Here is a 22,507-nt window from a genome sequence, read left to right on the forward strand (position 1 = left end):
AACATAAGGAGGATAAGGTACACAGAAGTGTAATACTGTTGAATGCATCAGTGTCATGTATGAGGCTCAATAACCAAGAAGCTGCTTTTCTCTTTCTTAGAGTCTGTCAGAAATTTTAATATCCTGTGAAAATGACCTTCACTTGTGTCAAGAATATTTTGCCAGAGGATTAGGTATGTTCATTGCTCTGCTGCGTGTTGGTGTGCATGGGTGAGGGCAGGTGCGTCTGTTTGACAGGTTTTGTCTTTGTTCCTTGCAGATGTTCACAATGCAGAGCTTGTTCTCACTGGAGTGCTCACTCAGACACTGGACTACAAGTCATATCCTTTGGGAAGGTGGTGGGTGGGCCCGTCTCATCGTTAGTGTCAGAGCTGCGTGCGCTCCGTGAGCCCACAGATTAGGGCACTATTGCCAGGGTTAGTGATAGAACCGCTGAGAGGCCCATTGAATTTCGTAGGCTGTTCTTCTAGAGTAGGTGCTCTTACATCTTTCCAGGCTCTTTCCCGCCCTCCATGTTGAGATCTGAATGCCCATCTGCCCTGCCTTTCCTTGTGGGAGGAAGACTTAGTATAAAGCTTACCTGAGCCATCTGTGGCTGACCTCTTGGGCCTCTCTTCGCGTCTGCAGCCTGAGAGCAGCCATGTCGTCCTGCCGCAGGCGGTGGCCTGGGCTGCAGGGCCTGGCATGTGCCCTGCAGGAGAAGGGAGGGGCTGATTTTCTGTGGCAGGGCTTCGGGCACCTGGGGCTCTTTATCTGAACTCGGGAACCTTGTTGGGTGTTGACAGTGGTCCACACTGCTGTGGGAACTTGTTTTCCTCAACACGCCTACACATAAATTTAACTGATGCACGTGCGCTGGTGCCAGGAGCCGCACAGGCCTGCCCTTGGCCCTACTCCCTCAGACGCCCTTGTTTTTCAGCTGCTTTGTTTGAGACAAGTGTTTTTAAGCATGAAGACAAATATATTAAATATGTTGCATCTTATTAAGGTGTGTAATTTTATTCTGAGGAAACATAAATCATGTTTTGTATTATATGAGTTTAAAGAGCCTATGTTAGGTTTTATGATTCATTTGCCAGGTTTTTAAATGTTTTCATAACACTGTTAATGGAACTTTAGCTTCAAATAAAATGATGCAAATAAAGACCTTGCTATCTCTAAATTATAGATGTTAAAGGTTTGAAATATTTTGTACTTTTATTTTTATTTCTTATACTCTTTTCTATTATATTGAAATCTTGCCCACATTTTAAATATATGTACTTTTGAACTTTACTTAGAATTGAGTGATCCTTTATTATGACACATTTTTTTTGGTATAGTTTATAGGATTTGCATTAAGCTGGATCACATTTTAAGTAATTTCAAGGCAAAATATTTTCTAGTAGAATTTTTTCCTGTGGAAGTAATTTCTGGAAGGTAGCCATTTTCTATCAAGGTGAGACATAGACTCCTGAGTAGAGCTATGTTCAGAACATTAGCAGTTATTACCACAGGCACAGACTGGCCAGAGTCATTAATACCACAGAAACCCACATCTCTCCTGCTTTTGTTCCAGATATGGTTCTAATACACTTCCTGTTGGGTTGTAGGTACAAAAACGTAAGTGGAGACCATCGTCTTACCAGTGACTACTGACATACAAGTGTGTTTAATATACTACATGTATTAGTGTGCTCAAGACCAGTGCTGTCACAGAGGTTCAGCCCTGCGCCGATGTCACTGCCCAGCAGTGTGCTCCTCAGACACTGAATTTGCCTCCATGGCAACCGCTGAGGTGTCTTCCTAGAAGGAGCTGTAATTGGCTCCAGTCTGTTCTCCAGTTGTGCAATCTGTACAGTTTAATTCCCGAACGCAGTTTAGGTGGAGCACGTGCATTAAACACGTTAGGACTTCCACGTCACAGGAGTTGTCAGCATTGCCGTAAGGCTCAGGCGTCGCTTAGTTACGTGGGATGTCCTCCCGGCTCTGACCTGGAGCCACGTGGAGTTAGTCCTGCAAATCACCACTCAGTGTCACAGTTGTGAAGTGAGGCTCCACACCTGCGACCTCACCTGTGCTCTAGGCCCTGGACTGTGGTGACTTTCCCGTGACCCGTCTCTTACCATGTGGGCACCCTTAAGTCTCTCAGCACACGTGGATGACACGCTGATGGTCTCCTGGAAACATCAATCTATCAAGCTCTTTAAAACACACCCAGTTGGCACTTACATCTTTAACAGACTATCTCACAATGTGTGTCCTTTTCAGTTCCTACTTTTGTACCTAAGCAAACAAACCTACCTATAGAACTGACTGTCTTCTCACGAACCACAAGTGGAATGAATGTTAATGTGAAAGAATTTAGAATCCACAAGGTCCTGAAAGTACAAAGGAGTTTCATGAGTTGACACAAAATGTTGATTGCACAGTATTCAGAGTATGGGCCTGCTGCTTATACCCTTGAAGAAAAGTGAACATGATAATGGCATAATCTATGCATCTGTTCAGTCTTCAGTGAAGAAAGGGGTTTGTTTAAGCACCATGCAAGTCTGACTGACTTGATTAACCTTTCAGTGAGTGTTTTTTCAAGAGCTGCCAAGAAATACTCCTTAAAAACTCCAAGACCTGCACAGCTGCTGAACAGTGACTTGGAGGATCAGAGGAAATTACATATGAAGATTTAAGAAAAAAAAATGATAAAGTAAATCAACTTGTTAGGTTGATTAGGTTATAAAATAAGAAAGGAAGTCTTTCAGTCCTGTTGTTTGGTCTGACTCAAGAATTAGTAGAAGTATAATGTAGACCACATATGTAATTTAAAAATTTCTAGTAGCCACAATAAAAATGCTCTTAGATTTTAGTTTCTATAGTTTAATATACCTGAAGTGTTATTTAATTTTTAAGTAACATTTAAAAATTTTTTAAAAATACTTTAGATTTCACAGCACTTACAGTTCAAAAAGTAGGCTTACATACCCAAGTTATTTTACGTGTAGGGTTTATTTTTTTTAAAGTTAACTTTAACGATGATTGACAGTTGAGCCCATCTTTCACACCAGGCATATGTCCAGTGCATGGTGAGCTGGTGTGGCTGGTCTCCACTGTCTCACTTTGCAAACAGGTGGGAGAAACAGGGATGCCACTGAAGATGGCACACTTGGTATCCAAACAACCCCAGGATCATATCATACCTCTGTGTAGACAAGTAGGAAACTTTGAATTCAGATGGTAGAACAGAAGGAAATGGAAATCACCTCCTCACACAAATACATCTACACATGGAACAGTTCTCACAATACCTCCCAGTGGGAAAGCTCAGGCACCAAGGAGCACAAGAAAGTTCTCCACATAACACCGTAGGATGAAAGGGGGGATAAAAAGGGAAGAAGGACAGGCCCGGCACCCTGGGTAGAAGCTCTGATAGAGGACAGGTTCTGCCCCCCTTGAAAGGCCCTCTCCCAAGCGGAGACCAGCCGGGATGGAGAGGGGGTCTTCAGAGACTTGGAGGAGCATGGAGCAGGCAGAGCAGAGAGCCCAGGAGAGAGGCTCTGTGCTACCTGCACACAATCTCCAGCCTGAGATGCGTGCCTGCTGATTCCTGCAGGACTGACCCAGGGAGAGGACTGCAGTTGGCTGCATGAAGAGCCTGAAGGGCTGGAATGTGGTATGGCCACAACTGGCGTGGCGTGGAAGATGCCCCAGCTGTCGTAGAAGCAAAGCACAGATGTTAAGGGGTGTGTGAAGAGCAGGGCAGGGCCCCCATCAACCTCTTCCTCACTCACCCAGCACAGCACTGGCTCCACGAGCTCTGGGAGCACGCTGGCACCAGCAGGGCCCTCACCCACGGAGGCGGAGCTGAAATCATCCTCCCCATCGCTGTGCCATGGACCAATCTCTACCACTGCCTCTAGCTCTGTCCACTTGGTGCCTGCAGGACACACGAGCAGACAGCGGGGGCTCCCCGGCTGGGACAGGTTGGGCCCGGGCAGCTGTGGGCTTTGTGGGTGTACACGGGGGCCGGGCCAGGCCTGAGCTGCTCCCCGCTTCCATGGCAGGTCCGGGTGCACAACCACTGATTTCAGAGGATCTGCACTGGTGACTTTGTGAGCACAGCACCTGACGGCCACCAGGGCTGCCTGCCTGCACCCCCACAGAGGATGGGGTCCCAAGCAGACCTACATCAAGACAGAGGGTCATAAAAATGTCAGAAGTGAAAGAGATGTCTAAAGGAAGTAAGAGGAAAACAAAGGATTCATTACAAGAGAACCCCCACAAGGCTGCCAGCAGATTCCTCTCCAAAATCATTGCAAGTTAGAAGGGAGTGGCAAGATAAATTCAAAACCCTTAAAGGGAAAACCCCACAGCCTAGGATACTCTACTGAGGAGGACTATCATTTAGAATAAAAGGAGAGGAAATTTCTCAGACATGATGCCACAAGATGAACCCCCAGGTCGGAAAGGTATCCAATAAGCCACTGGGGAAGAATAGAGGGCAGTTACTAATAACTCTAGAAAAATGAAGACTGGGCCAAAGGAAAAATGACACTCCATTGATGATGTGTCTGGCAGGAAAGTAAAGTCCAATGCTGTAGAGGACAATAATGCATAGGACTCTGGAATGTTAGATCCATGAATCAAGGAAAATTGGAAGTGGTAAAGCAGGAGATGACAACATTGAACATTGACATCTTAGGAATCAGTGAACTAAAATGGACTGGAATGGGTGAAATTTAATTCAGATGACCGTTATATCTACTACTGTGGGCAAGAATCCCTTAGAAGAAGTGGAGTAGACCCCATAGTCAACAGAAGAGTCTGAAATGAAGTACTTGGGTGCAATTTCAAAAGTGACAGAATGATCTCTGTTTATTTCCAAGGCAAGCCATTCAGTATCACAGTAATCCAAGTCTATGCCCCAACTGCTAATCCTGAAGAAGCTGAAGTTGAACGGTTCTATGAAGACCTACAAGACCTTCTAGAATTAACTCCCAAAAAGATGTCATTTTCATCTTAGGGGACTGGAATGCAAAAGTAGGAAGTCAAGAGATAACCTGGAGTAACAGGCAAGTTTGGCCTTGGAGTACAGAATGAAGCAGGGCAAAGGCTAGCAGGGTTTTGCAAAGAGAATGCACCTGTCATAGCAAAGACACTCTTCCAACAACACAAGAGATGGCTTTACATGGACATCACCATATGGTAAATATAAAAATCATATTGATTATATTCTTTGCAGCTGAAGATGGAGAACCTCCATACAGCTAGCAAAAACAACGGTGGCTCATTTCATGAACTCCTTATTGCAAAATTCAGACTTCAGTTGAAGAAAGTAGGGGAAAATGACTAGACCGTTCAAGTATGACCTAAATCAAATCCCTTACGATTATACAGTGGATGTGACAAGTAGATTGGAGGTATTCAGTCTGATAGACAGTGCCTGAAGAACTGTTGACAGAGGTTTATGGCATTGTCCAGGAGGTGTTGATCAAAGTGATCCCAAAGGAAAAGGAACATAAAAAGGTAAAATGGTTGTCTGAAGAGGCCTCACAAATAGCTGAGAAAAGAGAAATGAAAGGCAAAGGAGAAAAGGAAAGATATACCCATCTGAATGCAGAGTTCCAAAGAATAGCAAGGAGAGATATGAAAACCTTCCTCAGTGAACAATGCAAAGAAATATAGGAAAACACTATAATAGGACAGACTAGAGATCTCTTCAAGAAAATTAGAGATACCAAGGGAACATTTCATGCAAAGATGGGCACAGTAAAGGACAGAAACGGTATTGACCTAATAGAAGCAGATGATATTAAGAAGAGGTGGCAAGAACACACAGAAGAACTATACAAAAAAAGATCTTCATGACCCAGATAACCACGATGATGTGATCACTCACTTAGAGTCAGACATCCTGGAATGGGAAGTCAAGTGGGACTTAGGAAGCATCACTATGAACAAAGCTAGTGGAAGTGATGGAATTCCAGTTGAGCTATTTCCAGTCCTAAAAGATGATGTGAAAGTGCTGCACTCAATATGCCAACAATTTTCGAAAACTTAGCAGTGGCTGCAGGACTGGAAAAGGTCAGTTTTCATTCCAATCCCAAAGAAAGGCAATGCCAAAGAATGCTCAAATGACCACACAGTTGGACTCATTTCACAAGCTAGTAAAGTAATGCTCAAAATTCTCCAAGCCAGGCTTCAACAGTGCATGAACTGTGAAATTCCAGGTGTTCAGGCTGGATTTAGAAAAGGCAGAGGAACCAGAGATCAAATTGCCAACATCCACTGGATCATAGATAAAGCAAGAGAGTTACAGAAAAAAACGTCTCCTTCTGCTTTATTGACTGTGCCAAAGCCTTTGACTGTGTGGATCACAACAAACTGTGGAAAATTCTTAAAGAGATGGGAATAGCAGACTACATTACCTGCCTCCTGAGAAATCTGTATGCAGGTCTAGAAGCAATAGTTAGAACCGAACACGGAGCAACAGACTGGTTCCAAATTGGGAAAGGAGTAAACAAAAACTGTATATCCTCACCCAGTTTGTTTAACTTATATGCAGAGTACTTCTTTCAAAATGCCACGCTGGATGAAGCACAAGCTAGAATCAAGATAGCCGGGAGACATATCAATAACTTCAGATATGCAGATGACACAATTTTTATGGCAGAAAGTAAAAAAGGAACTAAAGAACCTCTCTTTTGATGAAAGTGAAAGAGGAGAGTGAAAAGCACTTTCATCAAGAGAGAGGTTCTTTAGTTCCTTTCTCCTTTCTGCCATAAAAATGGTGTCATCTGCATATCTGAACTTATTGATATGTCTGCCGGCTATCTTGATTCTAGCTTGTGCTTCATCCAGCACAGCATTTTGAATGAGAACATAGGCAAAACACTCTCCGACATAAATCACAGCAGGATCCTCTATGACCCACCTCCCAGAATATTGGAAATAAAAGCAAAACTAAACAAATGGGACATAATTAAACTTAAAAGCTTTTGCACAACAAAGAAAACTATAAGCAAGGTGAAAAGACAGCCTTCAGAATGGGAGAAAATAATAGCAAATGAAGAAACAGACAAAGGATTAATCTCAAAAATATACAAGCAACTCCTGCAGCTCAATTCCAGAAAAATAAATGACCCAATCAAAAAATGGGCCAAAGATCTAAACAGACATTTCTCCAAAGAAGACATACAGATGGCTAACAAACACATGAAAAGATGCTCAACATCACTCATTATCAGAGAAATGCTAATCAAAACCTCAATGAGGTACCATTACATGCCAGTCAGGATGGCTGCTATCCAAAAGTCTACAAGCAATAAATGCTGGAGAGGGTGTGGAGAAAAGGGAACCCTCTCACACTGTTGGTGGGAATGCAAACTAGTACAACCACTATGGAGAACAGTGTGGAGATTTCTTAAAAAACTGGAAATAGAACTGCCATATGACCCAGCAATCCCACTCCTGGGCATACACACCAAGGAAACCAGATCTGAAAGAGACATGTGTACCCCAGTGTTCATTGCAGCACTGTTTACAATAGCCAAGACATGGAAGCAACCTAGATGCCCATCAGCAGATGAATGGATAAGAAAGCTGTGGTACATATACACCATGGGATATTACTCAGCCATTAAAAAGAATACATTTGAATCAGTTCTAATGAGATGATAAAACTCTGTATAACAGAGTGAAGTAAGCCAGAAAGATAAACACCAATACAGTATACTAATGCATATATATGGAATTTAGAAAGATGGTAACGATAACCCTATATGCAAGACAGAAAAAGATACAGAGATGTATAGAACAGACTTTTGGATTCTATGGGAGAAGGCGAGGGTGGGATGATCTGAGAGAACAGCATCAAAACATGAATATTTTCAAGTGTGAAATAGATCTCCAGTCCAGGTTGGGTGCATGAGACAAGTGCTCGGGGCTGGTGCACTGGGATGACCCAGAGGGATGGGATGGGGAGGGAGGCGGGAGAAGGGTTCAGGATGGGGAATACGTGTAAATCCATGGCTGATTCATGTCAATGTATGGCAAAAACCACTACAATATTGTAAAGTAATTAGCCTCCAACTAATAAAAATAAAAGGAAAAAAACCTAAAACAAACAAACAAAAAAACAGACAAAAAAATTAAAATCATGGCATCTGATCCCGTCAGTTAATGGCAAATAGATGGGGAAACAATGGAAACAGTGAGAGGCTTTATTTTCTTAGGCTCCAAAATCACTGCAGATTGTGATTGCAGCCATGAAATTAAAAGACACTTGCTCCTTGGAAGAAAAGCTATGACCAACCTAGACAGCATATTAAAAAGCAGACATTACTTTGCTGACAAAGGTCATCTAGTCAAAGCTATGGTTTTTCCAGTAGTCATGTATGGATGTGAGAGCTGGACCATAAAGAAAGATGAGCACTGAAGTATTGATGCTTTAGGAGTGTGTTGTTGGAGAAGACTCTTGAGAGTCCCTTGGACAGCAAGGAGGTCCAACCAGTGAATCCTAGAAGAAATCAGTCCTGAATATTCATTGGAAGGACTGAGGCTGAAGCTCTAATACTTAGGCCACCTGATGCGAAGAACTGACTCATTGGAAAGGACCCTGATGCTGTGAAAAGTAAAAGGCAGGAGGAGAAGGGGATGACAGAGAATGAAATGGTTGGATGGTATCACCAACTTGATGGATATGAGTTTGAGCAAGCTCTGGGAGTAGGTGATGGACAGGGAGGCCTGATGTGCTGCATTCCCTGGGGTCGCAAAGAGTCAGACACAACTGAGCGACTAAACTGATCTGACAAGTGAAGTGCGTGTGCTCAGTTGCTCAGTTGTGTCCAACTCTCTGCGACCTCATGGACTGCAGCCCACCAGGCTCCTTTGTTCATGGGATTTCCCAGGCAAAAATACTGGAGTGGGGTGCCATTTCCTACTCCAGGGCATCTTTCCAACCTGGGATCATACCCACATCCCTTGTCTCTCTTGCATTGGCAGGCAGATTCTTTACCACTGAACCACCTGGGAAGCCCTGAAGTGAAATAGAATCTGCAAATTGAAAAACAAAAGACTCCCTACAAACCAAAGTCCAGGACCTGATGGCTTCAAATGGGAATTCTACCAAACATACAAAGAACTTATACCAATTCTACTCAAAGTCTTTCAAAAAGACTGAAGTGGAGGGAACACTCCTAAAGACACTCTATGAAGCCACCATCACCCTGATACCAAAATCAAAGACACTACAAACACAATTATAGGCCAATATCTTTGATGAATATGTTGTTGTTGTTTGATTCATCTTTGACGAATATAGATGCAAAAATTCTCAACAAATTAGCAAACCAAATCCAACAAGGCATAAAAAGGATCATAAACAACAACCAAGTCAGATAAATCCCAGGATTGCACGGATGGTTCAACATACGCAAAATTAATGTCATATACCACATCAACAAAAGACAAAAACCAAGATCATATGATTCTCAGTAGATTCAGAAAATGCCTTTGCAAAAATTCAGCATTCATTCATGATTAAAAAAAATTACAAAAGTGGGTATAGAGGGACTGTGTCTCAACATAATAAAAATCTATGGCAAATTCACAACTAGTATAACACTAAACAGTGAAAAGCTGAAAGTCTTCCCCCTAAAATCTGTAACAAAGATAGAACTCTCACCACTTCTACTCAACATAGTGTTGCAAGTCCTAGCCACAATAATAAGACAAGAAATAAGGGTATCTAAATTGGAGGGAAGTGGTGAAACTGTCATGATATGCAGAGGACACAATACTATATATAGAAAACCCTAAAGACTCCACACAAAACTACTAGAATGGAGAAATGAATTCAGTAAGGTAGCAGGATACAGGATTAACATACAGAAATTGATTGCATTTCTTACACAAAAAATGAAATATCAAAAAGGGAATGTTTAAGAAAAAACAACTACCTTTTAAAAATTGCATCCCCCACCCAAAATAAATTACTTAAGAATAAACCTGATAAAGGAAGTGAAAGAATTATACACTGAGAACTGTAAGATATTAATAAAGGATCCTTTTGTTGTTCACCTCAAACTATCACCAACATTGTTAATTGGCTATATCCCAATACAAAATAAAAGGTTTAAAAAAATAAAATGACTAAAATACATTAATAAAGGAAACTGAAGATGGCTGAAAGATTGTGGAATGATATCTCATGCTCTTGGATTGAAAGAATGAATGTTAAAATGGCTATACTACTCAAAGCAAGCTATAGAGTTAATGCAATCCATAGCAAGTTATGCATGACATTTTTCACAGCTAGAATAATCCTAAAATCTATATAGAAACATAAGGACCCAGAACTGCCAAAACAAATTTGGAAAAAAAAGAATAAAGCAGACCTAACCTTCCCAGACTTCAGATAATACTACAAAGCTACAGTAATCAAAACAGCTTGGCATTGGCACAAAAACAGACATACCGATCAATGGAATAGAACAGAAAGCCCAGAAGTAAACCCACACACCTACAATCAGCAACAACAAAAAAATACAGTGAGAAGAAAACAGTTTCTTCAGCAAGTAATGTTGAGAAAGCTGGACAGCTGCATGTAAATCAATGAAGTTAAAACAAGACCTCTCACTGAACTCAAATTCAGTCTCAAAATGCCTTAAAGACTTAAAACACATGACACCATAAAAGTCTTGGAAGAGAACTCACTGGCAAAACAGGCTCTGAATAGAAATAGAATAGAAATAAAAACAAAAATAAACAAGTGGGACCCATTAAAACTTGTGCACTGTTAGTGGAAATGTAAGGGAGGTTTAAGAGGGAGGGAACATGTGTATACTTATGGCTGATTCATGTTGATGTGAGGCAGAAACCAACACAATATTGCAAAGTAATTACCCTACAATTTAAAAAATAAAAGAAAAAAATGGTACAACCACTGTAGAAAACATTATAACACTTCCTAAAAATTTTTAAACTAGAATTATCATGTGATCCAGCAATTCTATTGCGTATATACCCCAAAGATCTGGAAGCAAGGTCTCCATGAGACATGTATGCACCCCTGTCTGTAGAGTCATTATTCACAATAAATAAAAATTGGAAGCAAAGCAAGTGTACACCCACTGATAGACAAACAAAAGTGGTCCATACATACACCAGAATATGATTCAGCCTTAAAAAGGAAGGAAGTTCTGACACCTGCTATGTTGTGGGTGAACCTCCAGAATGTAAGGCTAAGTGATATACACCAGTCACAGGAGGGCAAATGCTGTAAGACTCTGCTAATGTAAGAGGCCTGGAGTGGTCACTTCCACAGAGGCAGAAAGTGTATGATGAGGCCAGGGGCTGGGGAGGACGAAGGGGAACCAGTGTTTAATGGGGGCAGACTTTGGAAAAATGGAAAGTCCTGGAGATGGGTGGTGGGTAAGACCACACAACAACCTGAAAGGACCTAATGCCACTTAAGCACACACTTAAAAGTGGTTAATGTGGGAAGCTGTATGTGTGTTTCACGTCTTTTAAAAAAGGAGATAAAGATACAATGCTAATTAAGCCAGCAAGTGGGGGAAAGATTGGGAAGGAAGATTCTAGTGTGAGTTTCTTCTTCCTCAAGACGGTCACTGAATGCTCTTAAACCAAGTTTTCAAAACCTCAGATTCACACAGAATTAAATTATAACCACGTCCGTCTAGTCAAAGTTATGGTTTTTCCAGTAGTCATGTGTGGATGTGAGAGTTGAAAGAAAGCTGAGAGCTGAAGAATTGATGCTTTTGAACTGTGGTGTTGGAGAAGACTCTCGAGAATCCCTTGGACTGCAAGGGGATCCAACCAGTCCGTCCTAAAGGAAGTAGTCCCGAATATTCATTGCAAGGACTGATGTTGAAGTTTAAACTCCAACCTTTGGTCGCCTGATGTGAAGAACTGACTCATTTGAAAAGACCCTGATGCTGTGAAAGATTGAAGGCGGGAGGAGAAGGGGACAACAGAGGATGAGAATGTTGGATGGCATCACCGACTCAATGGACATGAGTTTGAGTAAACTCCGGGAGTTGGTGAAGGACAGGGAAGCCTGTCATGCTGTGGTCCATGGGAGGAGAACTCAGCCATAGTTGTGAAACCTGATGACGCCTGACCCACGACCCACCCAGGGTCCCACCACTGTGCCCTGTCTCAGAGCGGGTCCTGTGAATGAACACATGGAGGCATGGAGACTGCTCTTTACCATCACTTCATCTGAGCAACAGCTGCCAGGCTAGCCGTGGGCGGGGTGGGAGGGGGCACCACGAACGCAGTCTGTCCACCCAGTGGAAGACCGCAGAGTGCATGAGATGAGTAGAGGACACCTGTGCACACAGGCAAGTATGGAAAATGCCATAAGCCCCCTTCACACAAAAAGTTACACTCTGAGAGCACGTCCGTAAGTCCAGTTTGTTTGTAAGTCCAACAAAGTTAGCAGACAATTGGCTGCATAATACTGTGCTGTAATAGGTTTATAGTTCTATAAATAATAATTTATAATTCTTTTCACACAAATAATACCTAAAAAAACATACAAAAGATAAAGAAAATATGTTTAATCTCACAGGACAGTACCTTGAAGAGTACAGTAGTCCAGCACAACAGCTGGCACACAGGGGCTGGCATCCGTGAACAGGCAAGAATGATTGACTGGAGGAGGGAGGGGGGATGGGAGATGGTGGAGGTGAAGGATGGTGAGCGATGGGAGATGGAGGGCGAGCTGTGGGGTCAGTCACGCCTGACACTGATGGAACACACATGTGCATCTTTGAAAGTTTGCAACTTGAAGATTCATATGTTGGGGATTTACTGTTCCATGTTACATGAAAACATCAAGATGCAGAATGGCAGATGCTGCAATACCACGAAGATGGAAATAGTTTCCACAAGCGGTAAACCTTCATTTTAAACAGATGTATTGTATTCTGTTACGTGGACACATCATATGTCTTTGGTCCACTCCCTGCTGATGGATATTCACACTGTTTTCTTCTGGTTTTTTTTTTTTTTTTTTTTTGTTACTAAAAATGCTGTCATAGAAATCATTTAACACATATCTCACACACAGGTAAGACTGTGCTGGTTAAGCTCATTAATGGCATTGCAGTTGCTGTGTTAAAAAGGCCATATAGTCAGTTTTCACTAAATAAGCTCATGGTTTCAAACACAAAACCCCCAAAGCTCAGTGCTTTAATACAACAGGAGTTCATCCCTTGCAGCTGTTACATCCTGGGGAACTGGTCAGCTGTAGCCATGCTGGTCCTCCTCCAGGACCCAGGCTGAGAAGGCAGCCATCATCTGGAAAGGACACACTCATGGCCATGGGAAACCAGAAGGGCGCTGCAGAAAAAGACCTAGGGCCATAGTTTATGCACACTCTGGTGCCCTCAACGATGGTGCTGGAAAACCTCTCCAGAGAAGGGACCATGAATCACATACGATCGGAGGGTGGTCTGGGGAGGGCAGACACTGGGACTAGGGCATTACCACACTCAGTGGAGACCGGGATGCCAGTGCACATGGTCTCATTAGCCTATGACTAATGGCGGACAGAGGTCTATGATATAACTTTAAAAAAGATATGTGAGGTTTTTGTTTGTTTGTTTGTGTTTGCTTTTACCATCTTTACAGGCTCGTATTTATCTAGGTGTTGCTTTGATCTACCTTCTTCAAATCTTGAGTGGGTTGATGTTGGACAACTGCCTGTGCAATTCACGTGTGTGGACTGCAAACTGCCTGTCTCGTGCATGGTCCACTTCAAATACATTGTTGCTTGGGTTCACGTTATTTAGTAATCAGTTCTATTTTATAGGAATATTTGCAGCAGCTTTATTTGTTACAGACAGACACTATAAACAATACAGACATCTACCAACAGGTGAATGAACTGGTAGGACGTTATTGAGCAGTGACATGCAGATGCAAACAAAGGAGCTCACTCTTTACTGAGTGGCTGCAGATTCTCCTCCTGTGTCCTTTCTGATTTGTGCCTCAAAACGTGCCCTCAGTACCAACAGCAGCAACCGTCACGATGAATTCCACTTTCAAGAAACGTAACTGCTCTGATCAAGTTTCCACTACCATACACACACACACAGACACACAGACACACACAGACACACACACACACACACACACACACACACAACATAATTTCTCCCACCAAGTTTCCACTACTCCCCAGACACACACACAACAAACACACAGACACACAGACACACACACACACGAATCTTCGGCCCGGGTATCTGAGTCACCCCAGAGCCTGTTCTGAATCTGGGAGTCAATGTCACGAACAAAACATTTGTTGAGTGGATTAGCAGCTCGTGAAGGACAACTTCCTAAGCATATACTTGGCCATCATGTATCAAGGCAGCAAATTTAAACTCAGCTAAAGCAGGATCCCCTAAGACCACCCTCTGGGTCCTGTGTTTTATTCAGGTCATGGTTTCCTTCCTGATACTCAGCAACCCCTCTGTCCCCAACCCTTTTCTCTCTGCACCGAGGGTAGCTATCTTTACTTACAGGATCTGAAATGTATTCTCTTTTTTCTGAGAGTCACATCACAACCATGTCATCTTTCCTGTCATTTTAATATAGAATTTTTTTTTAAGAATGGGCTTCCCAGGTAGCACAGTAGTGAAGAATCTGCGTGCCAATGCAGGAGATGCAAGAGACCTGGATTTAACCCCTGGATTGGAAGATCCCCTAGAGGAGGAAATGGCAGCCCACTCCAGTATTCTTGCCTGGAGAATCCCATGGACAGGGTGTCACAAAGAGTTGGACATGACCAAGTCATAGACCAGTTGGACATGTCAGGTCACATTCTTTAGAACTACATTTAAAGTTAAAGTCGCTCAGTCGTGTCCAGCTCTTTGAGATCCCTTGGAACTATATAGTCCATGGAATTCTTCAGGCCAGAATACTGGAGTGGGAAAGCTCCTTTCCTTTCTCCAGGGTATCTTCCCAACCCAGGGATCAAACCTAGGTCTCCAGTATTGCAGGCAAATTCTTTACCAACTGAGCCACAAGGGAAGCCCAAGAGTATTTGAGTGGGTAGCCTATCCCTTCTCCAGCAGATCTTCCTGACCCAGGAATCAAACCGGGGTCTCCTGCATTGTTGGTGGACACCAAAGTTACAAAGCAGGCTGTATGCATAATTTGATTATAGCCTAATCCTATCCAACTACCCAGACCTCCTCTGGGAAGCCCCACCCCCCAGGTCCATGGGTGTCCTGGTCGAAGTGCTGTGTCCTCCTCCTCTCATGCCATCACACATGCTCCTCTGGGCCAGGTGGCCTCAACCCACTGCTCTGTGTGAATTTTAAGATCACCCATTGTTTAGAGATTTCTATGATTCTTGGGCTCCTGAAAATTTGCAGATAATTTAGGAAAACACCTAACTCAAAAGAAACTCACAATAAATGGAGAAAAAGCAGGAGATTCCCAATTCAGAGTAAGATATTTGGGGTTTGTGATCCTTTGACCGTACCTGGGTTAGTGTTGCCAAGGATTTCTGTAAGAAGAGTAGAAACACCCTAAACCCAGGAGGCCCACCCACATGACTTCAGGGAGCTTGCAACACTTAAAGGGGAGCGTGCTAAACTCATTTTAAACAATTAAGGACACTTTTACTAAAGAGCCTTCAGATGGGCTTCAGCACTGAAGCTTTAAGTTGGTTTTCCTTACTTTTCTTCCTCCTCTTTCAAACAATCTCACTTGCATCCAGTCAAGAGCTACCTGATTAAATATGTTGTTTTGAACATTGGAAGCTTTCACTTGTTCATCACCGCTGCCTGCAATCCCTCCCTTCCCCTGGTCTCTGCACAGACTACTGTGGCCCAAATCTCTCTAAATTATCAGAATCTGACAGCACTCTTTTTAACTACTATCCTTCCAACAGCTCCTATTCGCCATTTCTTCTTACTTTGCATGTGATTCAGCCCAACAAACATATATTGAGACTCTACCATGTTCAGGGAGCAGGGCCAGGTCCCGGGGATACAGGCAGAAGAAGACAGAAGTATTTGCCACCAGGGAGCTCAGAGGCTAGAGGAGGAAGGCAGCCAGGCACAGAAGCAGTCCCCAGAAGAAGATGCACCATTCTGAAGCCTGCACATGGACCCAGGAATCAGGATGTGGTCCCCAGTCCTGTCTGGGTCAGCTCGGCCACCAACTACTTGTGGTTCCAGCCAAGGGGTGTTTCTCACCTGGGTCCCATCTGTGGAATACAGGGTGGCTAAGGTCTATTCTTAATAAGAGGAACAGCAAAAATGATGACACCACCACTCTGGTGCCTGTTAGGTGCAGGGCTGGGTACTGCAGAGACACTGCCTCACCTCACTGGCTCTGGGAGTCCGAGGAAGCCTGTCTGCACAGACGTTAGGATGCTGTGATTGACTGCAGCCTCCCCGTGAGATACAAACACGGACCCTGGGGAGGGGAGATGCTCTACACCTGTGCCCAGAAGGAGGCGCTGTTCTCAGCTGACGTGGAAGGCGGGGAGGGGCAGGAAGGAGGATGGAGAAGCAGGACCACCTGTCTCCTCCCTCTTTGCATCCCTTCCCTGTCATCCCTTTTTGGGTAGTCCTAGGACACAGGACATGTTCCACTGTAAATGCCTCTGTCAATCAGGTCATGCATTAAACACTTGATTCTCCATGTGTTCACCTATGGACACACTCATGCACACACGCTTAGACTCACGTGAGCAGCCGTTTGTGAACACACACGGCTGTGTGTTATTTATTAATTTTATTAATACTTATTTATATTTATTAATACTATGAGTCTCTTCCCCTTCCTGAGATTTCTTACATTCTTGGTAGGTTAAGGGTGTCTCAGCTCTTGCCCCTTTGCTCAAACTGAAGTTGCACAGAAACGGTTCTGTTTGCTCAGCCTTTGTTCACAAAGACACAACTGCCATAAAAACATTCAGTCTTTAAAATACTCCGGGTAGCTGACAGAGACTATTTTGGCTCAAGGTAAAAAAAAAAAAAAAATCTGAGTTTCAAGTTTATATTGTTTCCGAGTGGGAAAATATCCACACTGAAGCAAGCAAATTCACAACCAACCCATAAGATAAAGATCCGGCTGCCAGATGGGGAGAAATTCAAATTATAAACAGAAAAGCTTTGAAGTACATCACAGACTTGCAAACAGAAAATACTTATTTTTTTTTCTGTCTCTGGTTTCCAGTCCCATTCATTTCAGAACCTGAGTTTATGTCTGCTCGACTGGAGGGAGAGATGCGACAACTACAGATGAGAATAAAGTGATGAAAAATGACACAGACTGGAAATGAAAAAAGTCATCAGACTAAAAGGAAACCATAGAGACAGTGCTTGTCCTCATTGCTCTCATCTGTGTCCTCAGAGGAATTTGTGTGACAAATAATTCCCACCAGAAACTAAACTCAAATATCTCTTAAGCAGGCATGAATGGTTCAAAGGCGAGTGGCCAGTTGGGTGAGGGGAGAAAGGCTCTGGCCAGCACAGAAGATGGGCCTTGGCCCTGCTGGGTGCATCAGCTGGATATCTTTATTTGCCAGTTCATGATACATGTATGCTTGATTCACAAGTTTCATACTTTGAGGTGATATTAAGCAGGGTGCTAGCCAAGCTTCACAGAACTACTACAGAGAATGAAAATATTTGTATCCAAAGATGTGACTTCCTAGTCAACACTGCAGATGGATATTGTTGTGTTTGACTTCGAAATGTTGTTATACCTGACATCGAGTGTGGGATTTGGGGGTTTCCCTGCCATGCCTGGTAGCACTGAGTTTTGCTTCAATTCAGGTTCATGGGGCCACTTGAAAGTGACCAGATATCCCAAGCAGTTGGGTAAGGTGCATCACTAAGAGGGCTTCACGGAAATCAGTGGTGGTTTCACCTGCTCAAAAATGGTGGTGAGAAGTGTCACGTTAACCTTTCACAGTCACATGTAACCTCTTGCTTGAGAAATTACATGTCATATTTCAGGCACATGACAGGCATCTTTAGTAGGAGAAACCATCCCAATGATAAAATGGGAGGGGACTATGTATGCTCCCCAAAGTCAGCTAGTATCTTTGGGAAATTGATCCATAGAAGTGTGAGGTTTTTGGAACTATCTGCCTTTTGGTGCTGTTCAGTTGCTCAGTCATGTCCAACTCTTTGCAACCCCATGGACTGCAGCACACCAGGGTTCCCTGACCTTTACTAACTCCTGGAGCTTACTCAAACTCATGTCCATTGAGTCAGTGATGCCATCCCACCATTTCACCCTCTGTCAACACCTTCTCCTCCTGCCTTCTATCTTTCCCAGCATCACGGTCTTTTCCGATGAGTCGGCTCTTCACATCAGGTGGCCAAAGTTTTGGAGCTTCAGCATGGGTCCTTCCAATGAATATTCAGGACTGATTTCCATTAGGATGGACTGGTTTTATATCCATGCAGTCCAAGGGACTCTCAAGAGTCTTCTCAAATATAACAGTTCAAAAGCATCAATTCTTTGGCGTGTAGCCTTCTTTACAGTCCTACTTTCATATCCATATATGACTACTGGAAAAATCATCGCTTTGAGTATATACACATTTGTCAGCAAAGTAATGTCTCTGCTTTTTAATACGCTGTTTAGGTTGGTCATAGCTTTTCTTCCAGTGAGCAAGCGTCTTTAAATTGCATGGCTGCACCGTCCACAGTGATTTTGAAGCCCAAGAAAATAAAGTCTGTCTCTGCTTCCATTGTTTCCCTATCTATTTGCCATGAAGTGATGGGACCAGATGTCAGGATCTTCGTTTATTGAATGTTGAGTTTTAAACCAGCTTTTTCACTCTCCTCTTTCACTTTCATCAAGAGGCTCTTTCATTCTTCTTCACTTTCTGCCAAAAGGGTGGTGTCATCTGCATAGCTGAGGTTATTGGTATTTCTCCCGGCAATCTTGATTCCACCTTGTTTTTCATACAGCTCGGCATTTCTCATGATGTACTCTGCATATAAGTTAAATAAACAGGGTAACGATATACAGCCTTGATGTACTCCTTTCCCAATTTGGAACCAGTCCATTGCTCCATGCCTGGTTTTAACTGTTGGTGTTTGACCTGCATACAGATTTCTCAGGAGGCAAGTCAGGTGGTCTGGTATTCTCATCTCTTTATGAATTTTCCACAGTTTGTTGTGATCCACACAGTCAAAGGCTTGGGCATTGTCAATAAAGCAGACGTAGATGTTCTTCTGGAATTATCTTGTTTTTCAGATGAGCCACCGGATGTTGGCAATTTGATCTCTGATTTCTCTGCCTTTTCTAAATCCAGCTTTAACATCTGGATATTCTCCGTTCCCTTATTGTTAAAGCCTAGCTTGGGGGATTTTGAGCATGACCTTGCTAGCATGTGAAATGCATGCAGTTGTGTAGTAGTTTGAACGTTCTTTGGTATTGCCTTGTGATTGGGATGAAAACTGACCTTTTCCAGTCCTGTGGCCACTGCTGAGTTTTCCAAATTTGCTGGCATATTGAGTACACATTACAGAATAAAAAGAAATGAGACTTTTATTATAATCCCAATGAGGACACGCTATACTTTAAGTCTTCTATTTTTTCAACTTGATCAAATATTGACTCAGACTGGAGGACTCTGGCTGGCAGGACTCTAATGTGCCCTTCAGTCTGCCTGCTTCTGCCCACTGCTGACCACCTGTCTGTGTCACTTCCCCTCGCCCCTCACGGTCAGTCCATTGAATGTAAGCAGGAGTGACTCGCCAAGTGTTGGGTGTGCATCCCAAGGGCAGAGGTCTCAGTTCTTGGTGCAGGATCTGTGAGGTGGGGGTGCCACCTGACTGTGGGGTACTGGGGTGACCAGGAGCTGATCCCCTATGGATCTTGATACTTGGTGGATACAGAGCTTCCTGCTTTTCCTTTTGGACTCAAGGATGTAGAACAAGCAGACCACTTCTTTTAAAGGGAAGTACGAACAAAGCTAGTGGAGGTGATGGAATTCCAGTTGAGCTATTTCAAATCCTGAAAGGTGACACTGTGAAAGTGCTGCACTCAATATGCCAGCAAATGTGGAAAACTCAGCAGTGGCCACAGGACTGGAAAAGGTCAGTTTTCATTCCAATCCCAAAGAAAGGCAATCCCAAAGAATGCTCAAACTACCGCACAATTGCACTCATCTCACACGCTAGTAAAGTAATGCTCAAAATTCTCCAAGCCAGACTTCAACAATACGTGAACCATGAACTTCCAGATGTTCAAGCTGGTTTTAGAAAAGGCAGAGGAACCAGAGATCAAATTGCCAACATCTGCTGGATCATCGAAAAAGCAAGAGAGTTCCAGAAAATCATCTGTTTCTGCTTTATTGACTATGCCAAAGCCTTTGACTGTGTGGATCACAATAAACTGTGGGAAATTCTGAAAGAGATGGGAATACCAGACCGCCTGACCTGCCCCTTGAGAAACCTGTATGCAGGTCAGGAAGCGACAGTTAGAACTGGACATGGAACAACAGACTGGCTCCAAATAGGAAAAGGAGTACATCAAGGCTGTATATTGTCACCCTGCTTATTTAACTTATATGCAGAGTACATCATGAGAAACGCTTGGCTGGAAGAAGCACAAGCTGGAATCAAGATTGCCAGGGGAAATATCAATAACCTCAGATATGCAGATGACACTACCCTTATGGCAGAAAGCTAAGAAGAACTAAAGAGCCTCTTGATGGAAGTGAAAGAGGAGAGTGAAAAAGTTGGCTTACAGCTCAACATTCAGAAAACTAAGATCGTGGCATCTGGTCCCATCACTTCATGGGAAATAGATGGGGAGACAGTGGAAACAGTGTCAGACTTTATTTTGGGGGGCTCCAAAATCACTGGAGATGGTGACTGCAGCCATGAAATTAAAAGACGCTTACTCCTCGGAAGGAAAGTTATGACCAACCTAGACAGCACATTAAAAAGCAGAGACATTAGTTTGCCAACAAAGGTCTGTCTGGTCAAGGCTATGTTTTTTCCAGTGGTCATGTATGGATGTGAGAGTTGGACTGTGAAGAAAGCTGAGTGCAGAAGAATAGCTGCTTTTGAAGTGTGGTGTTGGAGAAGACTCTTGAGAGTCCCTTGGACTGCAAGGAGATCCAACCAGTCCATCCTAAAGGAGATCAGTCCTGGGTGTTCATTGGAAGGACTGACGCTGAAGCTGAAACTCCAGTACTTTGGCCACCTCATGCGAAGCGTTGACTCATTGGAAACGATCTTGATGCTGGGAGGGATTGGGGGCAGGAGGAGAAGGGGACAACATTGGATGAGATGGCTGGATGGCATCACTGACTCGATGCACATGGGTTTGAGTAAACTCCAGGAGTTGGTGATGGACAGGGAGGCCTGGCGTGCTGCAATTCACGGAGTCGCAAAGAGTCAGACACGACTGAGCAACTGAATTGAACTGAATCCCACACTCATCTCTCTCAAACTGCCATATCTGATTCCTAAGCAGGTCTCCTCAAGCGCACTTGCTGAAGCATCTCCTGCCACCTCCAATTGCCATGGTAACACTTTCAGCACTGCCCTCCTCACCTCCGCCCTAGGATTCCCACACAGTTTTGACCTTGGCACTCTTCTGATTAATACCCTCAAGTCGCTCTCCATTCCCTGCATGACAAAGTTGAAACCCTTGGCATCAAATCAAAGACCTGTTCAGACAATCTCTTATCACCCAACACACACCTCCCAAACGCCTTGTTTTTTAGAAGAGAAACTGTGTAGTTTCTCATCTTTGTGCCTGCTCACCCCTCCTCCCCCTCGATGCCCTGCCCACCTAGTCTCCTCTAAACCTCTGCATTGCCTGCAAGGCTCAGTTCCAGCGTCTTCTCTGTGACTCCCTGACTATTCCCTCTTTGGTAGTACCAGTGTGATAATAATAATAAGAACAGCAACAACGCCATAATTACACCATGATCACCATGTCAGGAATTGTTCTAAGTGTTTTACATGTAGTGATTCCTTTAGTCTTTAAAATAACCCTGTGAAGAAGCTAGTATATCCCCATTTCACAGACGACTAACTGAGGTACAGAATTGCCTATGGTATTGCCAGGAATGACAGCATACACAGTCCATCTATGTGGCTGCTCACGTACATATATTTCTTAGTTATAAAGGGCAGTGACATCTTAGCAGCAACACTGGCTAGCTGAGTGGAGTTCTGCAGGTTACCTTTATTAGCTGGTCATTGGCATCTTCCCCTTAAAGAGTTGTTCTGGAACCAAATGGTGATACGAACAAAAAGCCTAGAATATGCCATGTGCCTCATACATAGAGGCTTCCCAAGTGGTGCTAGTGGTAAAGAATCCCCTGCAATGCAGGAGACTTAAGAAACATGGGTTTGATCCCTGGGTTTGGAAGATCCCCTGGAGGAGGGCATGGCAACTCACTCCAGCATTCTTGCCTGGAGAATTCCATGGACAGAGGAGCCTGGTGGGCTACAGTCCATAGTGTCGCAAAGAGTCAGACACAACTGAACAACTGACACTT

The 22,507-nt window shown here is 43.4% G+C and overlaps 1 pseudogene; it reads right to left on the minus strand.

Moving 5' to 3' along the window:
* Positions 1 to 1,989: 1,989 nt before the first annotated feature.
* LOC133052137 (heat shock transcription factor, Y-linked-like) overlaps positions 1,990 to 22,507 on the minus strand; it is a 44,250-nt pseudogene continuing 23,732 nt past the window's right edge.

This window comes from Dama dama, chromosome X (genome assembly GCF_033118175.1).
Source record: "Dama dama isolate Ldn47 chromosome X, ASM3311817v1, whole genome shotgun sequence".
NCBI lineage: Eukaryota > Metazoa > Chordata > Mammalia > Artiodactyla > Cervidae > Dama > Dama dama.